This window comes from Suricata suricatta, chromosome 6, assembly GCF_006229205.1.
Source record: "Suricata suricatta isolate VVHF042 chromosome 6, meerkat_22Aug2017_6uvM2_HiC, whole genome shotgun sequence".
Taxonomy (NCBI): Eukaryota; Metazoa; Chordata; class Mammalia; order Carnivora; family Herpestidae; genus Suricata; species Suricata suricatta.
Genome location: NC_043705.1, coordinates 888,916 through 909,084, shown reverse-complemented (window position 1 = coordinate 909,084; position 20,169 = coordinate 888,916). Strand labels below are relative to the sequence as shown.

At 41.7% G+C, this 20,169-nt stretch overlaps 1 long non-coding RNA gene across 1 annotated transcript in view; it reads left to right on the top strand.

The window, feature by feature from the left end:
* Positions 1-7,106: 7,106 nt before the first annotated feature.
* LOC115294817 overlaps positions 7,107-20,169 on the top strand; it is a 25,314-nt gene continuing 12,251 nt past the window's right edge. The window contains exon 1 of the long non-coding RNA XR_003910158.1: positions 7,107-7,265. This is a non-coding gene — a long non-coding RNA (uncharacterized LOC115294817). The remainder of the gene's footprint in view (positions 7,266-20,169) is intronic.

Below are 20,169 nucleotides of genomic sequence, written 5' to 3'. Positions count from 1 at the left end.
CAGCTGCCTTGTTTACCTGCCTCGAAACCTTTATAAGATACGGTGTTTTCTGAATAAAGAAGAAGAGGCTTGATCAGAAACCGTGTGTTGTCTCCACTCTCTGCGTCTCCCTCCTGCCCTATTTCTCTCTCCCTCCCTCAGGAACTAACCCGCAAGGATTTACCGCCCCACTGGCCAGAGGGGCAAGGGACCAGAAACTTAGTTCCATATTTTTCCTGTTCATCACATTGAAGTTTTCCTGCCATTCCCTTCTGGCCTGCCAAGTTTCAGTAGATAGGTCTGCTACTACCCTTCTGTGTCTACCGTTGTGTGTTAAGAGCCATTTATCCCTGGCTCATTTCAGAATCCTCTCTTTATCCTTGTATTTTTGTCAATTTCACTAGGCTATGTTGTGTAGAACTTCAATTCAAGTTATGTCTGAGGGAAGTTCTCTGTACCTCTTGGATTTCAATGTCTGTTTCCTTCCCCAAGGTTGGGGAAGTTATTAGCTCTGATTTGTTTAAGTAGTCATTTAGCCCCTTTGGATCTCTTCTTCCTGTTCTGGAATTCTTATGGATATAGTTCTGTTTGATTGCATTACTCAGTTCTCTAATCCCCCTTTCATACTCCTGGATCAATTTCTCTCTCTTTTTCTCAGCTTCTTTTTTGCCCATAATTTTATCTTCTACTTCAACTATTCTCTCTGCCTCTTCAATCTGTGCTGTGGCCACCTCTCTTTTATTTTGCACCTTATTTATAGCATTTTAAAAATTCATTATGACTATTTTTAAAATCCTTCCATTTCATCATTTTGGCTAGTCTTCTGTCCTTTGCAAGTTTTAAAAGCTTGTTATAAAAAAAAAGCTTGTTATGTGTTCTGCACCTGTGGGTATTGCTACATTAAAGGGGGCTCATCCACTGTTCTGGACCTGGCCGTTCAGGAGGTGTTTTTTGAAGAGTGTTCCTTGATTTTTATTGTTGTGACTTTCATTACTTTGTTTCCATATTTGTAGTTATGTTTTGGCCCTTGCACATGGTGTGCTTTGGATGGTTCCTTGAAGTAGGCCTAGAAAAAAAACAGACAAACAAACAGGAAACAAAAACACACAAATAAAACAAACAAGTGAACAGACAAAACAAAAAACAAAAATCAAAGACAGTCTAAAAGCATAAAGCCGGAAACACCAGCTACAAGTAAGGAGCAGGGAGAAGGCAGTGCTGATGGACAAGCATATACAAGGAGAGAAATGACAGGGGTGGGGAGAAGGATAAAATGAACACAGACCAGGCAGAGAGACTAAATTGCTTAATCCAGAGAGAGAGAGAAAAGGACAATAAGGAAGGAGATAAAGAAAAGGAAATGAAGATAATGTTACCCAGTGAAACTATATGGCCTGATTATTCCAGATAGAGAGAAAGTAAAGAAGGAGGTGTGGCACATGCTTCAAGAGAAAGGATTAAATATGTTTGTTTAAGCAAACCAACAACTAGGGTAACCAACCTAGAAGCGGGAAGAGATACGAAGGAGAAAAGAGAGATGTCTGAATAACAAAAGTTGACCTGGAGTTGATTCAGGCAATGCCCCTGTGCTGTTCTGGAGGAGGGGCCATCTAGTCCCATCACATCATCCAGCTCCAGTAAATGAGCAGCGCCTCAGCCAGGGGGTAGGGTGTGGGCGTGGTTGGGTGTAGGCGGTCCGCTCCACTGTCGGGTAGATGGTCCCTTAGGCCCACCTTGGTGCTTGTGGGGAGAAAAATGGCAATCCCCCCAGTCACTTCTTCATGGACCAGGTTTCCCAAATCACTCTTCTGGATCTGTCCTCACTGTGCCACATATGGGAACATATGAGGTGGCTGCCTCACTTAGCTCTCTCCTATGTCCCATGCTTCACTGCGTTTTAAAATCCCACTCTGTGCATATTAATGACGCCACCCAAAATGTACTCCCGCAAGCCACAGCACTTCAGGGTGACTGGATTCTCCCTCTGCATCCTGCGCCCCTGGCCTACCACCCAACCTCAAGGAAACTCCCCTCCTCCCCAGGTGTTGGAACAAGGCAACTGGCCCCAGTCTGAAGAAAGCCCTGCTTCTGGAGATGGGATGACAGGATCCCTTTCCATCCTGGCCTGAGGTTTTTTCTTATCCAGCTGTAGTCCTAGGCTTCACGAGCAACTCTTTCTCTTCCTTTCTCTTCCTTTTGTCCCTCCACAGACGTGGATCCCTCCTCTCCGTGCCTCCACAGCCTGGTTTATCTCCCCCAGTTCATAATTATGCACCCATGGGGCTGTCCGGTTTTCCCATTTTCCTCCTAGTAGGCTCTGTCTCCTTTCCTCCCAGACTCTGGGGTTCAGAGTCCTTTGGCTTCAGCTGTTCTTGGTTTGACATACATGGGAAATACAGATCCTCTTCCTTCTCTGCCATCTTGTCCTCTGCTTCAACTGCTTAAATATTTTAAACAGACTGCTGATATCTTTATTGTGTGACAAGTAATTTCTTCTACCTTTTACTCAAAATTATTCAACTGTGTGTTTCACCCTTTCTAATTCCCTTGTAAAATTTGGGACACATCAGAGTCGAGTATCTCTAGTCACTTTCTTTCCTTTTTGTTCCAATCACCCGGAGGATGAGTGGAGTACCAGACAGTTTTGAATTCTTTGCGGTCATCCAGGATCTGGATGAAGAGTTGGATTTTAATTTTGATTAATAATTTTGACATACAGGTGTCTTCATCTGTAGACAGACACATGAAAAGATGCTCAACATCACTGATCACCCGAGAAATATAAAAAAAAAAGTAATTTTATGTCACAGTTGTAAGAATGACTAAAATTATCAACATAAGAAACATCCATGTCGGTAAGGATGTGGAGGGTGAGGAACTGTCTGGCCCTCGTTTTGGGAATAGAAGTCAGTAAATCATATTGGAAAATGGCATGGAGGTTACTAAAAAAAAAAAAAAAAAAACCTGCCCTATGACCCAGAATTTAAACTAGGTATTTATTCAAAGAGTACAAATATGCTGATAAAAAGGGATGCAAGTACCTCAATACTTACAAGTACCCCCAATGTTTATGACACAGTTATCTACGAAAGCCAAATTATGGAATCAGCCAAAATGTCCATTGACTGTTTACACACACACAAACACACATGCACACACACTGGACTATTACTCTGACATAATATCAACAAAATCTTGCAATATGCAAGACATGGATGGAGCAAGAGATTGTATGCTAAGCAAAATTACTCATAAAAGACGTATACCATGTGATTTCTCTCGTATGTGAAATTTAAGAAACAAAACAAATGGGCTAAGGAAGAAAAAGAGAGAGAGAGGCAAACCAAAAAACAGAATCTTATCTACGGAGAATTCACAGATGGTTATCAGAGGGGAGGTTGGGGGAATGGGTTAAATGGATGACGGGGATTATGGAGTGCACTTTTTGTGATGTGCAGTGGGTGATATATGCAACGGTTGAATCATTACATTTTACACCTGAAATTATATTACACTGCATGTTAATTAACTGGCATTAAAATAAAATCTCTTAAAAAAGTAAGTGGAGATTCATGAAACAATTTTCACTGTGGTGGTCAATTTGTGCAGCAAGCACACAATGCTGTTAAGATAACTTCCCTTTAATGACACTGAAGCGTATAGCGAAATTCACTTCGCACTCAACTGTCAAAAATGGTCCTCAGTATATGCTTTGAAACAGTTATGGGTACAAACTACTTAAAAATAAATAAACAAATAAAAACTGGCCATTTATTTAAAAAACAGTTATGGGTTTTAATCACATATGTATCAATGACCAGTCCTGCTATTGATCAATTAATAAAGCAATATGTTTTAATTCTACTTGGAAAAACATCATATATGTGAAAATAATAAGACACAATCATGACATATAAATATGAAAGAGAAAACACCCAATCATAAAAACCCCAAGACATTAGCATATTATAAAACGGAGTGTTCCTTGAATGAAGACTATCACTAACTTGAGCTTGGCTTTTGTAAGATTTCATGTCTGCCTACAATAAACAGATACATTACAGAACTCTCATGATTCTGTTATGGTTTAATGACCTTCAGAAAGGGGTTCTTCTGCACTTTCACGCCACAAGTGGTCCCTTATATATTTTATCAACATCAACTTTGCACTTAGAGCTTGTCGTAGTCAATTGAGTTATGAATAGAAAATGCCTAGTACCCATCAGCGTTCCGAAGCTCATTGTTGACAATGGACGTCAGCTTCTTTGCATATAATCCTATGTTATTGTCAACACTAGGCACCCATAGATGAACATTTAAGTCAACCCCAATGAGGGTTTCTGCCTGGTCACCTGTTTTTTTGGGGACATCCCTTCCCTTCTTTAAACCTAGCCCAGGAAAACAGTGTTTTCTGTTGGTTTCCTTTCATAAATGTAAGCCAAATATATTTAGGAAGTATGTTATAATAATATTTGTTTCCAATACAGACTGAAGGAAAGGTGATATAAATTCATTCTATTTGGATTTCTATGCAGCTTTCTTTGATTTTGAATCATGTTAATACTGTTTTATTTATTTATTTTTTGCTTGTTTGTTCGTTTGTTTTTGTGAGAGGCCTGGTGAAACCAGAAATGCCATTCACTCTTTCTGTTTTGGGAGCACTTCCAAGTTTATGTCACTAAGACTGATAATCTTTCATGATGAAGAGCCCTGGGTGGACTGGGGTCGCAGTGCAGGGGTCCAAGCTCTAGTCCTTCAGCAGAACACGGTCTGTGCTCACGTAAGTACACGCACTCGTCCCCTCTGCCTCCTTCCATCTCGGAGGCAAGCGTACCAAGGGGAGACCTGAGTTGTGTACACAGTCCAGAAATACACACCACTGTGAGGTCTTTAGTATAGATATGTTACAATGGATTGAAAATAAGTGCCCCACCTTATCAGACATGTGTAAATGTCCTCTCTATGTGGATGCCTTCTGCTTCTTTCTCTTTATCCCTTTGCTTCACATCTCTGTTCCTAACTGATCAGGCACCTGACACAGGTCGTGCGTCTGTGAGTGTTGATATTTCTACATTTCTATGATCATGGTTCCGAACTGAAAAACTGCTGTAGAAAGTATTTTATATTTCTCTCTTTCATAACAACTCTAACTTACGTTTCTACCAAAAAAGCAGTCCTACCTGAAAGACAAAACCATCTCATTTCCTGGTTTATGGTAGTGAATAGCAAACCAAAAACATCATTTTGAAAAATATTATTGTTAATCATGATGAATTATTGAATTTCTTGCTGGAAGCCAAAACTTAATGTTTGGTACCTGTCAGCTACTATTTGCAGACTTGAACTTATAAATAAGACATATCCAGGAAAGTAAATTCAATTAAAAAGTCACACATTACACTCCTCAATCCCAGCTACTTTTAATTGTAAATTAAAACTATTTATTCCTTTGGTAGAGAGAATGCGATCAGGAGGGGGACAGAGAGAAACAGAGCATCCAAGCAGGCACCACACTCTCAGCGCCGATCCTGATGCAGGGCTCAAACTCACAACCTGCGAGATCTTGACCTGAGCTGAAATCAAGAGCTGGGCGCTTAACTGACTGAGACACCGAGGCGCTCCTGGCAGTGCATATTTCTAGTGCTGAGAGTCTTAAATTGGGTATTTAGACACACATGCCCCAAGTTTTGTGTCTGGCATACTACTTGATGTGATCCAGGTGTGTTTGTGTACTGATAGTTGTGTTCACGTGCACTAATGTATATACAAGCATGTGTACTTTTGTCTCATATTGTCTGTGCTAATGAGTTCTAGATGTGCCAGTGAGTGTACAAGTAGTGCTGGTGGGCACTCATGTGTGCACTAGCATGTGTCCTTGTGTCTGATGTTCTGTGTGCCAGTCTGTGTACTAAGAATGCCAGTGAGTGTACAGCTAGTGCTAGTGTGCACTCATGTGTGCACTAGCCTGTGTATGTGTGTGTGAAAGTCAGTGTAACAGGTGTGCCAGTGAGTGTACAGCTAGTGGTAGTGTGCGCTCATTTGTACACTAGCATGTGTTCTTGCATATGATAGTATGTGTGCTCACAGTTGTACTCATGTGAACTATATTTGGGAACTAGCATGTTTATTACTGTGTGCTAGTGTGTATGAGACATGCTAATTACATGCTAAGATGCACTAGTGTGTGTACTCGTAAACCCCAGTGTGTTCACAAGTGGACTAGTCCTGGCATATGTATTAGTGTGTGCTAGTGTTGTCAAAAGTTTGCAACCGTGTGCCAGCATGTATACTAGCTGTGTGCTAGTATTTGTGCTTGATTGAACCTAGTTTTCATGCTATTGTGAATGACTGACTAGTACTACATTCTGGACACACTACAGTGCATACCAACAGACACCAGTTCTATACTAGTGTGTACTAGTGTGTGTGCTACCTGTGTACTTGTATTTGTGCTGATATGAGTACCAACTTGTGTGCTTTCATGTGCTAGTGAGTAGTGGTGTGTGTTAGATATGCTAGTGTGGCCCAGTGTGTGTGGTAAGTGTGTACTAATCTTCACCCATGTGTATAATAGTGTGCACTAGTACTAGCATACATACTAGTGTGTTCTAGTGTATAACAGGTTTGAAATTCTGTGTGCTAGCATGAACAGGCTGCATGCTAGTATCTGTTCTAGATGGAGTACAACTTATGTGCTTTTGTGTGTTAGTGTGTAATTGTATGTACTGGATAGACTACCATGTGTATTGACATACACCAGTTGTGTGCTAGTGCATTCTAGTGTTTGTACTACCTTTGTACTTGTATTTGTGCTCGTATGAGCACCAGCTTTGTGCTTAGTGTCCCAGTGAGCAGTAGTGTGTCCTAGGCAGGCTAGGGTGGTCTAGTATGTGTACTAAGTTTGTACTAAGATACACCCATGTGTATACCAGTGTGTACTAGTATGTGTGCTAGTGTGTGCTCGTGTCTACTAGGAAGAAGAAAGGAGGTTTCCATCACAAATACCATCAGGGCAGCATGCCAGGCAGGATGCCCTGTGCTCACATGATGTCATAGAGGACCAGCCAATAAGAATGCTACCCAGCCTGGAGTCTTCAGGTGGGCAGTGGTGGTTGGGAGTGAGGGCAGAGGTTGAAGAAGAAGACTCCCAGAGTCCCCACAGCCCTAGGCCTGGGACCCTCCCCACAGCAGGGGTGCTGGCAGAGCTCCTATGGTTCTACCACTTGGAGTCCCTCTCTCACCTCCCTGCAGAGACCCTGTCACCTGAGCCTTTTTCCCTTCTTCAGGTGAGTGAGTTCCTTTTTAGTGAATGTTCATTCCTTGTGCTATGAATGAGTTTTACTACTTGAAAGTCCTGGGTTTGAACCCTCGACCCACCACTTGCTGTCCTGAAAAAATTGCTTGATTTGGTAAGCCTGAGTTTCATTCTCTATGAGATGGGATCATGTGCATATCTTGTTAGGGTTCTTGGTGTTTTAAATGGAATAATGCTAGTTAAACTCTTAGGAACCAGTCTATCCTAAAAATGTGCCCAGGAAAGATCACCTAAATTATTATTATCCTGAATGTCACTAAATATTTATGTTCTCCCAATGTACTTCATTAAAGATTGCATAGTGTTTTTTAATTGAAATATAATTGATACATAACATTAGAATTAGGTGTACAACATAATGATTTAATATTGGCATACAGTGTGAAAATATCAATAGAATACTTGTTAATATTCGTCACCAGGCATGTTTACAATTTTTCTTCTAGTGAAAAGCAACTCTCTTAGCAACTTTCAAATGGACAAGATCATTAGTTATAGTCACAATGTCGCTATTTGAATTCCCAGGAATTATATGTCTTGTAACTGGAAGTTTACTCTTGTTGACCACTTTCACCCATTCTGCCCACTTCCTGACCCCACTTGTGGCAATCTCTTCTCTGTGTGTGTGGTTTCTAGTTTTTGTTTCATATTCCACATATAAATGAGCACGTGTGTTTTTTTCTGACTTATCTCAGTTTGCACCATGTCCTCAAGGTCAATCCATGTTGACACAGAGTAGTTTACAAGTAGTTAAAACTCATTCAGAGCCAGATTTCATTATTTTTATGGTTCACAGGCACTGTAGTGTGTGTGTGTGTGTGTGTGTGTGTGTGTGTGTGTGTGTGATGTTTCCTGTCCCCAATCACCCATGTATGGTCACATGGACTCTCCAAATATTACTACTGCAAATAATGCTGCCATGAAAGTGGGTGTGGTATATCTTGTAGGAATAGTGTTTTAGTTTCCTTCAGATGAATATCCAGAAGTGAATTGCTGGATTGTATGGTTGTTACATTTTTAATTTTTGAGGTACCTCCATGCTGTTTTCCGGAGAATCTGTACCAAGTTATGTTCCCACCAATGGTGTACAGGATTCAAGTATTTTCTCCACAGTCTTGCCAACGTTTATTATTTCTCATCTTTCTAGTGAAAATCATTGTGACAGGTGTGAGGTGATGCCTCTTTGTCATGTTGATTATTTCCCCGCTGGTTAGTGATGTTAGCACGTTTCGTGGTGTCATTGGATGGACTGTTGTTTTGCTATTGAGTTGGATAAGTTGTCTTATTTTTATATTTTAGATACTATTCCCCTTTTCAGATTATTATTTGAAACTATTTTCTCCCTTTCGGTGGGATTCTTTTCATCTTAACTGATGGTTTCTTTGATGCGCAGAACTTTACAGTTAGAGGTAGTCCCACCTGTTTCTTCTTACATTTATCTCCTTCACTTTTGGTGTCAAACTTCCACTCCCCCCCCCCCAAAATACATCACAAACGCTGACGTCAAGATGCTCTCCACCTACATTTTCTTCTGGTCGTTTTATGGTTTCAGGTCTTATATTTCACTCCTTAACACATACTGAAGTGACTTTGGGGTGTGGCTGAAGAGAGGGGCCCAGGTTCTTTATTGTTCTTTGCATGTGCCTCTCAGTTTTCCGTGCAGCATTTATTGCAGAGACTGTCCTTTCCCCGTTGTGTGTTCTTGGCTCCTTTGTTGTAAATTAACTATATGAATGTGGATTCAGTTCTGTTCTCTCCATTCCGTCCATTGATCTTATTTTTATGCAAGATTGGCTTATTTTTATGCCACTTCCATGCTGTTTTGCGTACAATCTCTTTCTAATTGGTTTTGTGTATGTGTGATTTTTATATGAATCATTTTATGAGCAAATATTGAGTTTTAGTAAGCGGCAGAGTTGCAGGTTATCTCTGTAGTGATGCCCATGTCCCGCTCACAAATGTGAGACAGACTCAGAGAAGAAGAGCCATTCCTGTGTGCAGATAAATAACTTCTAACTGCAACCACCTTACCCACAACTTAAATCCTGGTCATTTCAGGTTTATGCTGTGTATAATAACACAGCTGAGCATGAATATTGTTTGAAAATGGATGTGTGATTCAGGCTCTGTGGGTGAAAAGGTTTTCGTGGTGGAGTATATATTCAAAAGTTTGAGATAACTGAATTAAAGCACAGAGGAATCTGTCTGGCAGGAGGATGGGACATCTATGGGGTGTGCTAAGTCATAAAGAAAAGCGGTGGCAAAGATTTAGAATGGCATCTAGCCTTGAGGTGAGGTGGCTCTTAGTCGTGATTGTTTGATGAAAGACTGGCCCTGCTGACGTCTCGGCCAAAACTGCCTCCAGGGTTCTAATGTCTAATACTCTTTAGAGGCTACGTGTTGTTATGAGATACGTCCAAAAGTTGACTGTGGTCTTCCTGGCTCTGTGTGTTCCCTTCTCTACTTTAGATGCATTCTCTCTTCCTCTGCCCAAAGAGACATTTTCTCTTCGGTCTTCCAAGCACACTCCCCCAACGCATGCATCACGTCCTCTGTGAACTTGTCTCTGCTGCCCTTTGTAGCCGAACCAGTAAGTCAGGCTCCATGAAGTCAGAGACCACCTGGTATTCCCCTGCCCTTCATGTGTCCATAGCAGATACTTGATGATCATTGCAAACAGCAAAGAAGGTAGCTGTGTGTCAGGCCCTGTCTTTGGTGCTAACAATAAAGAGAAAATCATACCTGTATTTAAGGAGACCCAGGGCCAGCATTTAGGTGTCCCGACTGTTGAGGAAAATCCTCTGTTCAAGGGATGCTTTCTTTCCCCCCTGCACTGTTCCCCCATCTTTTTTTTACTTTTCTTTCCTTTATTTTTATTTTTAAATTCAGGTTAGTTAACATACAGTGTATTCTTCGTTTTGGGAATAGAAGCTAGTGATTCATCTGTTGCATATGACATTCAATTCTCATCCTGTAAAGTGCCGTCCTAAATGTCCATCACCCATTTAACCCTTCTGGCCACTCCCCCCCCCCATCCAGGAACTCTGAGTTTGTTTTCTGTATTTAAGATCTCTTATGTTTGCTCCGTTTCCGTTTTTATCTTATGTTTCCTTGTTCATCTGTTCACTTGTTCCTCTTGTTCATCTGTTGCACTTCTTAAATTCCACATGAGTGAAATCACATGATATCTGTCTTTCTCTGACTAATCTCACTTAGCATAATGCACTCTAGTTCCATACAATTCATTGCAAATGTAAAGATTTCTTTCTTTTTTTTAATGGCTGAGTATACATCTTTTTTATCCATTCATCAGTTGATGAACATTCCGGCTCTTTCCATAGTTAATCTGTAATTTATAGTGCGGCTATAAACCTTGAGATGTATGTGCTTCGGGATTTATAATGTGAGTCGTTAATCTGTCACTATCTCCCACCAAATAATATTTACTCACATATGTATTACTTCACAATATAAAAAATACACAACACAACACAATAACAAACTTTCATTCCCCCTTTTTGAGCCATTCTTATCCTATGTTTTACTTGACATTTGCTACAAACAAAAAAGTGTATTGCTTCTATATTTCCCGAAACTTTCCAGTATCGTGTAGAGGAAATTTTTATTTATTTATTTATTTATTTATTTATTTATTTATTTATTTAAAATGTTTATTTTGAGAGAGAGAGAGAGAGAGTTGGTGTGTGAGTAGAGAAGGGGCACAGAGAAAGGGGGAGGAGAGGCACAGAGAGAAGGATACACAGAATCCGAAGCAGGCTCCAGACTCTGAGCTGTCAGCACAGAGCCTAAGGGAGGACTCGAACTCATGAGCTGTGAGATCATGACCTGAGCTGAAGCCACCCAGGCGCCCCAGTGTAGAGGAAAGTTTTAAATGAGATAATGAAAGTCCGATATACTTCCAGTTACTGTTTGTGCCCTCTTCATTCCTTCCTAGATGCCAGTGCTCATCTGCTACAATTGTCTATTGCCCCAAAGAACTCCCATTCCTATTGCTTTGAGTGTGAGTCTTTTCACAGACACTCTTCATTTTTTTATGCTTCAAATGGATTTATTTTTCTTCATTTATTTGAGAAAATTTTGTTAGGTGTGTCATTCGAGGTTGGCAGTGTCATTTGTCTTCTTTCAGAATTTAAAGATGCCACTCAATACTATTGGTTTACATTTTCTTCTAATAATGAGCTGGCAGCCCATTTACCCTTTCCCCAGAGGATTCATGTGTGTTTTATGACTGTTTTCAGATTTTCCTTTTCTTATTGATTTCCACAATTTCATTACTATAAGCCACTGTCTGATTTTGCCTGTGTGTTTTTCACTGTGGGTTCACAGACCCTCTTGCATGCGTGATTTTATGGTTTGTATCCATTTTGGAGATTTAAGGCAGTGACTGTTGTGTCCTACACTTTCTGTTGTTGTCCCACAAGTCGCTGATGCTCTTTTCATTGACTGCCTGTCTCCTTATCTCTGGGCTTCTTGCATACTTCCTATTGCTGTATCTTCAAATTGTCACAACTTTTCACTTCTGGCCTGCATCATCCCAATGTCATTTTTTTAGGTTTATTTATTTTTGAGAAAGAGAGGGAACATGAGTGGGAGAGGGGCACAGAGAGAGGGAAACACAGAATCTGAGCTGTCAGCACAGAGCCTGATGCGGGGCTCGAACCCACGAACGTGAGATCATGACCTGAGCCACAGTCATATGCTTCCCTTCTGAACCACCCAGGAGCCCCTTATTCATTGCTCTTATAGCCAATTTGGTGTAGTTGTTCATTTCACACATCCTAGTTTCAGCTTTAGAAATCGATTTATTCTTTATGATTTCCTTTTCTTCTCCCATCACATGTGTTTTTCTTTAATTCCTGATCATATTTATAATGTCTCTTTTCACATTGTCACTTTAATTTGGGAGTCTTTGCCTGTGGACTGATTATTCCCTATTCATGGGTCCCATCTCCCCGCTTCTTTGGATGTTGAGTAATTTCTTATGGAGGCTGAGAACGTGTTAAACGTCTGAATTTTGTTATCCCTTCTTTTGAGTGTGAGCGACATTTTGGCAATTAGTTAATAACTTCTGACTCAGCTTTATCTTCTCCAAGTTTAATAATTTTATTGGGGTATGATGTGCAATACATAAAATTTACCATTTTCTAGACTTACTTTTAAGCTCTGATGGATGAGTTGAGATTAGCATTTGCCATGTTAGACTTATCACTTATGTGTGACTTTCCATGCGGTCTCATGACCCATGTATGGATTGAGGTTGGTGTGTTATAGTGGAAGATGACTCTGAGTGACACATTTGGCTTTGTGCTGATTGACTCTTGCGGCCTCACTGTGACTTTACTATATGTACATTCCAAATGTTAATTTTTCATCTTGAAGAAAAATTACCATTCTTAAAACATCATGTCCAGGAGATGATGTGAGGAGGGCCAATGAGAAAGCCATCAATGATTGGCCAGCTGAGCTTCCTGGTGATTGGCCACCTTAAGAAGGCCAAATTGAAGGTGCCCTGGGGATTGTCCAGGGATGATAGTGACATCAAAAGAAAGGATTTTCATTCACCAAGGCTGTTATAAAAGCCTGCCAGGGCCCAGGTGGCGCTCCGGAGAGAGATGGATTTCAGCCGCGTATCTTCCTGCCATTCCTCCTGTTTTCTGTCCTGTTCCTACCTCTGCTGATGGCAAGCCCCCTGCCCACTCCTCCTTCCCCAGTGCCTCTTGCTGACACTCCACACTCCAGCTTCATATTTGGGCCCACCTTTCTCACTCTTGTCATCCTGAGAGTCCGTGTACCTGTTCCCAGTAACTCCTGGAACACTTCTCCCTCGGCAGTAGGCTGGGAGACTAAGTCACATGTTCCCGTTCTGCAGGTAGGAGTGGAGCATAGGGAATCGGAGAACAGTGGATTCTCAGCCAGCTGGAGAGAGTTCCTCCCAAAACTCTCTGGTAACAGCTAGGCTCAGCACAGGAAAACAGAGGCCATGACCTGAGGGACACCTGCACACCCTGCTACCCTGGAGTCCCTCAATCCAGCTCAGGACAGAGCACGATAATGTCCAGAACATCTGGCTGACACAGATGTCCACAGTGTGGACGATGCCCACAGACATCTGGAAGAGAAGGAATTTTTGGGAGTAAGTGCTGGATGAAGAAGTCACTACAAAGCTGCTCACAATAGGAGCCCTTTGAACACAGTCCCCCAGTCCATGAGCTGTCTCATCCATAGCAGTAGTGGACAAACAAATCCCCAGACACAAAACTTCCCAGAAACCCACATACAGCAAACCTTCAAACTAAGCATAGCACAGTACAATTGGCTACACCGAACACCAGTTTTGCCAGAGCCTCTCTATCGTGAGCCCTGTGTCCCAGCCCATCACTGGGCAAAGGAGTAACCTCAACACTGAACTGACCAGAGCCTCTAAAACTATGAGGATTTGAACCCAGGAGAGAGGACAATTGAGTGCCCAGGACATCAGCCTTGCCAGAGCATTCAGAACATAAGCCTTCCAACTGAGCAGAGCACAGAGGAATCAAGTCTCCAGAATAATGAGGTTGCCAAGAGCTAACAGACCATGCTTCCTCCACCCCAGCTCTGTAATAGGACAAGGGGTCACATGGAGAGTGGGCTCACCACATGTCCTGGGACCTGGAGCCTGAAAACCCAACTCTGTAGTAGGTCATGGAGTCACCTGGACAGCAGGCTCATAATGTGCACTCCAACCTGGAACAGTTCAACCCAGCAATACACAAGGAAATCAAGTCTCCAGAGAACTGCTTTCTCCAGGATCCTTCAGGCCATGAGCTCTCCAATCCAGCTCTGTACTAGGCCAAGGTGTCACCTTGACAGTGGGCTTTCCACAGGTTCTTAAACATAGAGGGCTCTAAACCAGCTCAGGTGTACACCAATGAGTGTCTGGAACAGCAGGCTCACCATGTGCTATGGACCTGGAGGGCTTGAAATCAGCTTTGTGCTTGGCCAAGGAATCATCTGGACAATGGGCTTAACAGGTGCCCTAGGACCAGAAGCCTTCCAACACAACTTATCACCAGGCCAAGGAGTCAGCTGAATAGTGGATTCACCACATGTTCTTGGACCTGGACCTGGAGCCCTCCAATCCAGGCTCTGCACATGGCCAAGGAATCACCTAGGCAGTGTGCTTACCATGCAACCTTCGATTTGGAGCTCTCCAACAGAGGGAAGTCCAGTCCCCAGATCACTGGGCTTGCCACAAGACTGCAGACCATAAACACTTCAAACCAAGGGAGTTGGAAAGTAAGAGCTAAGGGTCAAATAAGTATACTCCTAGGTGCTTGGCATGGCTCTGCTGAAAGCCATGAAGAATTCAGTTCTGGGGGTGGAATGTGGACTTTAGGGGACCTTAGGAAGTAGGAGACTTGCATCTCTCAGATGGATGATATCAGCTGAAATGGGGAGCGCTGCTTTTAGGAACCTGTGGGAAGGCTGGTGTTGTTCAGGTCACTTAGATGTAAGGGGGATGTGCATGGTTTATGTGTTCTCAGCTCTTAAAACCTCCTGTGTAGGTGCTCAGACCTTGCTCACATCACACTGAGTTTCGAGAAACATCAGGCTCCTTGATGGACTGAGACCCCAGAGCTGCTCACGTCTTGAGTTTACATTCCTTCATGTGTAAAATGTGGACAACTTGGGGGAGGTGTTGTGGTTATGTGACTAGGAGGCAGAGAATGGTAGGTTTGGAGAGGGTATCCACAGATCACCTGGAAGATGGTGAACTAAGCAGGGTAGAAAAGTGTGTGTGGGGGTCCACTGTGAGCCAGATCTTGGTCCTGGACCTTCCTTTTCAAAGAGAAAATTTCAGCTAACCAAGACAATAGTCTTGGTGGTGCCTCTTTCCCACATCTGGCCTTCTCTGCCCCTCAGAATTCCAGTTGTCCCAGCCCAGCACCAGCCTAATTACAGCCCTGAACCAAATCCCTCCTGCCTCATTCCCTGTTGCTTGACGCCCACAGATTATGGTCCTGGGGAAGCTTGGAGCTCCAGGGAGCCAGAGTGAGATCCCTTGCTTTAGGAAACTATTCTGAGATCTTATGGCATGTATGGCACTAATATAGGTAGGTAGGTATGTAAGTAGACAGACAGACTTATAGATTCTGAGGAATTGCTAGTAGTAGAGAAAGATCCCTTCACAAAATCACCCTCTGCCCATTGTGTTCCAGGGTAACATCTTAACGTCACTGCAGAACAATATTAACACCAGGAAACTGACAGTGACTGGATAGGCATGTTTGGTTCTGTCAGTTTGCAATATACATTCACATATCCAATAGACGCTCCACATGTGGAAGTAAGTGCTCCATCAGCACAAGGATCTCCCTCGTGCTTCTCATCCTTGCACTCACCGTCCCTGGTCATGGCAATCATCCCTGTGTTTTACATTTTGAGAGTTTGGGAATTTTGTTACATGAGGTGAATCATTCAGAGGTGACCTGTGATGTTGATTTTGTTTGTTTATTTTCACTTGTGATAATACTCCTCTGATCCATCCAGGCTTTGTGTGTCACAACTTTATGGCTTCATCACTGAGTAGGGTTCCATAGTGTGGTTAAGCAACAGTTTGTTCATCCAGTCATCTCTGGGGGGTATTTTTGTTGTTTTTACTCTTTGGGGATTACAAATAGACATGCAGTGAACATCTATGCTCAGCATTTTGTGGGATTTTAATTTTTCATTCTCTAGGATAAATATCTTGGAGAGTGTTTTCTGGGTTTTAGGGTTTATGTTTAGCTTGGATAGAACTTATGAAACCCTCTTGCCAGAGTGGCCATGGTATTTACATTCACACCAGTGATGTTTGAGAGAGCTGCCTCTTTCTAAAATTTCATATTTTTACTGTATTTTATTTTATTTTTCAAATATTTTTAAGTTACAGTATGGTTTTTCTTTTTTTTATAGTTTATTGTCAAATTGGTTTCCATATAACACCCAGTGCTCTTCCCCGCAAGTGCCCTCCTCCATTACCACCACCTCCCTTCCCCCTTCCATTACCACCATCTCCCTCCCCCTTCGACCCTCTGTTCATGTTCAGTATTCAATAGTCTCTCAGGTTTTGCATCCCTCTCTCTCCCCAACTCTCTTTGCCCCTTCGCCTCCCCATGGTCCTCCATTAGGTTTCTCCTGTTCTCCTGTTAGAACTATGAGTGCAAACATAAGGTATCTGTCCTTCTCTGTCTGACTTATTTCGCTTAGCATGACACCCTCGAGGTCCATCCACTTTGCTGCAAATGACAAGATTTCGTTCTTTCTCATTGCCATGTAGTGTTCCATTGTATGTATGTATGTATGTGTATATATATACACATACCACATCTTCTTGATCCATTCATCAGGTGATGGACATTTAGGCTCTTTCCATGGTTTAACTATTGTTGACAGTGCTGCTATGAACATAGGGGTACATGTGCCCCTATGCCTCAGCACTTCTGTATACCTTGGGTAAATCCCTAGCAGTGCTATTGTTGGTCATGGGGGAGTTCTATTGATAGTTTTTTGAGGAACCTCCACACTGTTTTCCAGAGCAGCTGCACCAGATTACATTCCTACCAACAGTGTAGGAGGGTGCCTGTCTCTCCACACCCTCGCCAGCATCTATAGTCCTTGATTTGTTCTTTTTTGCCAAGCTGAGGTGGTATCTCAGTGTGGTTTTGATTTGTGTTTCCCTGATGATGAGTGATGTTGAGCATCATTTCATGTGCCTGTAGGACATCTGGATGTCCTCTTTGGAGTAGTGTCTGTTTACGTCTTCTGCCCATTTCTTCACTGGGTTATTTGTTTTTCAGGTGTGAATTCCTTGTAGATTTTGGATACTAGCCAATTATCTGATATGTTATTTGCAACTATCTTTGTCCATTCTGTTGGTTACCTATTAGTTTTATTGATTGTTTCCTTTGCAGTGCAGAAGCTTTTTATCTTGATGAGGTCCAAATAGTTCATTTTTGCTTTCATTTCCCTTGCCTTTGGGGATGTGTTGAGTAGGAAATTGCAGCAGTTGAGGTCAAAGAGGTTGTTTCCTACTTTCTCTTCGAGGGTTTTGATGATTTTCGGTCTCACATTAAGGTCCTTCAGCCATTTTGAGTTTATATTTGTGTATGATGTAAGAAAATGGTCTGGCTTCATTCTTCTGCAAGTTTCTGTCCAGTTCTTTCAGCACCACCTGCTAAAGAGGCCATCTGTTTTCCATCGGATACTCTATCCTGCTTTGTCAAAAATTAATTGACCATACATTTGTGGGCCCAGTTCTGGGTTCTCTATTCTATTCCATTGGTCTATGTGTCTGTGCCAATACCATACAGTCTTGATGATGACAGCTTTGCAGTAGAGGCTAAAGTCTGGGATTGTGATGCCTCTTGTTTTGGTTCTCATCTTCAATACTACTTTGGCTATTCGAGGTCTTTTGTGGTTCCATACGAATTTGAGGATAGCTTGTTCTAGCTTTGAGAAGAACACTGGTGCTATTTTGATGGGTATTGCATTGAATGTGTAGATTACTTTGGGTAGTAATGACATTTTCACAATGTTTATTCTTCCGATCCATGAGCATGGAATGTTTTTCCATTTATTGGTGTCTTCTTCAATTTCTTTCATAAGCTTCCTATAGTTTGCTTCACATAGGTCTTTAACATCCTTGGTTAGATTTACTCCTAGGTATTTGATGGTTTTTTCGTGCAATTTTGAATGGGATCAATTTCTTGATTTCTCTTTCTGCTGCTTCATTATTGGTGTATAGGAATGCAACCGATTTCTGTACATTGATTTTGTACCCTGCGACTTTACTGAATTCATTGATCAGTTCTAGAAGGCTTCTGGTGGAGTCTGCCTGGTTTTCCATGTAGAGATTCATGTCATCTCCAAAAAGTGAAAGTTTGACTTCTTCTTTGCCGATTCTGATGCCTTTTATTTCCTTTTGCTGTCTGATGCTGATGCTAGGACTTCCAGCACTATATTAAATAACAGTGGTGAAAGTGGACACCCCTGTTGTGTTCCTGATCTCAGGGGGAAAGCTCTCAGTTTTTCCCCATTGAGGATGATATTAGCTGTGGCTTTTTCACAAACTGCTTTTATAATGTTTAGGTAAATTCCTTCTATTCCAAATTTCTCAAGGGTTTTTATTAAGAAAGGGTGCTGTATTTTGTCAAATGCTTTTTCTGCATCTGTCGACAGGATCATATGGTTTTTATCTTTTCTTTTGTTAATGTGATGGATCACATTGATGGATTTGCAAATATTGAACCAGCCCTGTAATCCAGGAATGAATCCCACTTGATCATGATGGATAAATTTTTTATATGCTGTTGACTTCGATTTGCCAGTATCTTGTTGAGTATTTTTGCATCTGTATTCATTAAGGATATTGGTCTGTAGCTCTCTGTTTTTGCTGAGTCTCTGTCAGGTTGGGGTATCACGGTGATGCTGGCTTCATAGAATGCGTTGGGAAGTTTACTTTCTATTTGTATTTTTTGGAATAATTTGAGAAGAATGGGTATGAACTCTGCTTTAAATGTCGGGTAGAATTCCCGTGGGAAGCCATCTGTCCCTGTACTCTTATTTGTTGGGAGATTTTTGATAACGGATTCAATTTCTTTACTGATTATCTGTCTATTCATGTTTTCTATCTCTTCCCGTTTGAATTTTGGCAGTGCATGTGCATTTAGGAATTTGTCCATTTCTTCTAGGTTGTCTAGTTTGTTGGCATATAATTTTTCATAGTGATATCTGATGATTACTTGTATTTCTAAGGGGTTTGTTGTAATTGATCCTTTTTCACTCATGATTTTGTCTCTCTGGGTGCTCTCTCTTTTCTTTCTAAGGAGCCTGGCTAAAAGTTTATCAGTTTTGTTTATTTTTTCAAAGAACCAACTCTTGGTTTCTATGATCTGCTCAACTGGACAGCAGGATGCAGAAGAATGAAACTAGACCACTTCCTTACATCATACACAAATATAAACTCTAAATGGCTGAAGGACCTGAATGTGAGACTGAAAACCATCAAAACCCTCGAGGAGAAAGTAGGAAACAACCTCTTTGACCTCAACTGCTGCAATTTCCTACTCAACACATCCCCAAAGGCAAGGGAAATGAAAGCAAAAATGAACTATTTGGACCTCATCAAGATGAAAAGCTTCTGCACTGCAAAGGAAACAATCAAGAAAACTAATAGGCAACCGACAGAATGGACAAAGATAGTTGCAAATGACATATCAGATAAAGCGCTAGTATCTAAAATATACAAGGAACTCACCAAACTTCACACCCACAAGACAAATAACCTAGTGAAGAAATGGACAGAAGACATGAACAGACACTTCTCCAAAGAGGACATCCAGATGGCCTAAGGCACATGAAACGATGCTCAACATCACTCATCATCAGGATAACACAAATCAAAACCACACTGAGATACCACTTCATGCCAGTAGAGTGGCTAAAATGAACAAATCAAGAAACTATAGATGCTGGTGAGGGTGTGGAGAGATGGGCACCCTCCTACACTGTTGGTGGCAATGTAAACTGGTGCAGCCGCTCTGGAAAACAGTGTGGAGGTTCCTCAAAAAACTATCCACAGAACTCCCTTATGACCCAGCAATAGCATTGCTGGGGATTTACCCAAGAGAGACAAAAATGCTGAGGCATAGGAGCACATGTACCCCAATGTTCATAGCAGCAATGTCAACAATAGCCAAAACATGGAAGGAGCCTAAATGTCCATCACCTGACGAATGGATCAAGAAGATGTGGTATATATTCACGATGGAGTACTACATGGCAATGAGAGGGAATGACATATGGCCCTTCGTAGGAAAGTGGATGGACCTTGA